Source organism: Lonchura striata, chromosome 29 (assembly GCF_050655825.1).
Source record: "Lonchura striata isolate lonStrDom1 chromosome 29, ASM5065582v1, whole genome shotgun sequence".
In the NCBI taxonomy this organism is placed as follows: domain Eukaryota; kingdom Metazoa; phylum Chordata; class Aves; order Passeriformes; family Estrildidae; genus Lonchura; species Lonchura striata.
The window spans coordinates 5,009,958-5,012,808 of NC_140731.1; the positions used below are offsets into that span (position 1 = coordinate 5,009,958).

Sequence of the window (2,851 nt, forward strand, 5' to 3'; positions counted from 1 at the left end):
AACCCTGAAAATAGTAGAATAACTACTGCTCACCTCTAGTAAATATAACTGCAAATCAAAAGATACATAGTTTTGTAACAATTTTAATGACTATCTAGAGGCCTTTGAAAATTTCACATACACAGACAAAACTTTATATATACATATACACTCCTCCTTGGCTACTGTTTGTGAATCCCTTGAAGGCATGCTGTGAAATACAGGATGAAAAACACTCATGTAGACTTCCAAGTAGTTGGACATGACTTGTGGTGAATATTGTGCACTGTATCTAGGATTTTGTTCCTGTGCTTGGAATTTATATATTCCAGGTTTTGAGAATTCGGGAGGAAACCACACACCTTGGATTTCATTAATACAACTATGTTTGCTAAGCGGCTTAATAAGCATATGCTGGGTATAGTTACATTCCCATCAGGAAATATAAGACACTATTTAAAACAGTGAAATTATCATAATTGAAAAAACACAGATGCTCTTTAATAATGTAGTAGATTGCACCCTCAATGGAAAATTCTCATTAATTCTATTTTAAGACAGTGTGATTCACCTGTATGTCAGATGATTATCATTGAAAGCTAGTGTCATGGTTTGACACTGGCACAATGCCAGTGCCCCCATGAAAATGTGATCCCTACCTTGAATGCTGTGAAGTGGAATCTAGAATAGAGCAAAGCAGGCCCAAGCTTAATAACAGGAAAAAAACTTTATTAAACTACCACTACAAAAGAAAAGAGAAAACTAAAGAAGGGAAAAAAAAAACACACAAAGATCCAAATGAAAACCTTGCAAAACATTCCTCCCCCCCCACCACCCAACTCCAACAAACCACAGTGAGACACAATCTGGACCCCAATCAGGTTTCCACCCTCCAAACAACCGATACTCAGTCCATCGGGGGAACAGAGTCTCTCCTGTGCCACAGACCCCCCAAGAAACACAGCTCCACATCCTGTGTTTCCATGTCACACATGGCACCGCCCGGAGAAAAAGTTTGCCATGGTGACCCTTCTCCTTTCCATGCACAGTGCTCTCACCACAATGCATGGATGGTCACTGCCTTTAGGATTTTTCCTTTCAAGGATGCCCTGCCAAGAGGGGAGAAAACAACGGTTCAGTTTTTCATTGTTTGGGACCACAGTCCCCCCCATTTTCCCCTGGGGCCGAGGGCTCAAGAACAGAGATCTTCTTCTCTTCTCTTTCCTTTCCAGGGCAAGGGGGCGCCACCACAAACCCCCTAACCTTTTCTCTGTTCACTCCACTTTTGTCTTTTTCTCAGCTGAAGCAGGTCTCTTGACTCACTGGCATCCTCCCAAAACACAGTCCCTCTTGAAGGAGAAGATTGGTTCAGGTTGTGGCTAACACGGAAAAGTCCAGCCAAAAGCCACTCCTTGTCCCCCTCCCATCCAGAATTCCTCCTTCCAACATCCCATCCCAGGGTCCAAGGTGTCCCTCTTCCTCTCTTTCAAACTGAGGAGGGGAAAGGAAAATTCACAAAGCTTTCATTTCTCAAGGAAGGGTTAAAAGTCCGAACTCCCAGGATGGCTCGATGCCCGGACATCCAGCAACTCCCACACAACTGGGCACCTTGCAGCAGCTCCCCCCGCTCCTCCTTCCTTGCGGCTTTCTCTCTCCCTCTCGGGAGAGGAACTCTGGGCGGGGGGGGGGAAATGGAGACATCCCAGATTTCTTCCACCCTTCCATCTGCAGGGGCCAGCCCGGTTCCAGTCCTTTCACCACCCTTCGGGCTTTCGGCCTACCTTTCTCAGGCCATGGGGCTTCCCCTCCCCCACCCAGCTCGTGGCTGGGCAGGGGAAGGTCTTCACTGCACGCTGACCGGAACCAAAGAGAGCGAGTTCCCCTGGGAATTCTGCTTTCAACCCCTCTGTGTTCTCAGAGGCGTGTCTACTTTCAATTGGTCAATATCTAAATTGACCTCTTCCTTCCGGAAAAAATTATCTTTCCGTGTCAAACCACAACAGCTAGGTTAGCAGAAAGGTTACATCTTTAGATTTGATGACTCCATCATAGAACATGAAATATTTTCCATTTGAGAGCAATATGACTACTCATTTACTTTTCCCATATAATGTAATTTATAAGCAGGGGGGAAAAAAAGTCAGAAACATAAATTTCTCTTTCACAAAAAAAAAAAAAAAAAAGGCAAAGACACTTCTAAGTTCAGATTAACTTCAGAATGTTATAATACCAAATATAGTATCATCTGCAATCTGAAGGAGAAGGTTATGATCCTCACAAAGAGATTTTCAATATCCAAAACTGAATTACATCAGTACCAATAGGTAAGTGTTGCTAAATTGCTGCAACCTTGGGGAACATGAGTAGCATGCAGTGAGCAACATAGAAGGATAGAACTACAAAAGAGATTGTCACCAAAGTCATCCATGCTATTTTGTACAGGTTTACTATATTTCTCTTGAATATTCAAGATTCTTTAACAGAGCCTAATGCAACATGGTGTAAGTCCCTGTTTCAACATTGTTTAAGCAATTACTAAATTTCTGACAGAGGTATCATTTGCCTTGTGTATCTTTTACCTTGTATATGATTTTCATATCCATGCTAAAAAAAGTTCAGGTATCCTGAACTTAGTTGTTGGCTTACAGAAATTTGTGAAAAGTCCACAGGAAAGCTTCTGAAGTCATTGGAAGGGGTAGTTCAAACTCATTCATAAGGGGTAGTTCAAACTCATTCATTGTTGTAGTGGTTTTGGTTACCATTTTAAGATTTCCCCAATTTTGAGATTTTCCTGGCCAATGCACTAAAAAATGTGGTGAGTTCAGTGCTGGCCAATCACCAATACATTCACTTCCTGCTGTGAGATAGGGTT

At 42.5% G+C, this 2,851-nt stretch overlaps 1 long non-coding RNA gene across 1 annotated transcript; it reads right to left on the minus strand.

Moving 5' to 3' along the window:
• Positions 1-687: 687 nt before the first annotated feature.
• Positions 688-1,889, minus strand: LOC144247563 (uncharacterized). The gene is made up of 2 exons (XR_014950368.1): positions 1,761-1,889; positions 688-1,652 (listed from the first exon to the last, which is right to left on the minus strand). It is a non-coding gene; the product is annotated as an uncharacterized LOC144247563 (long non-coding RNA).
• Between the last annotated feature and the right edge of the window lie 962 nt (positions 1,890-2,851).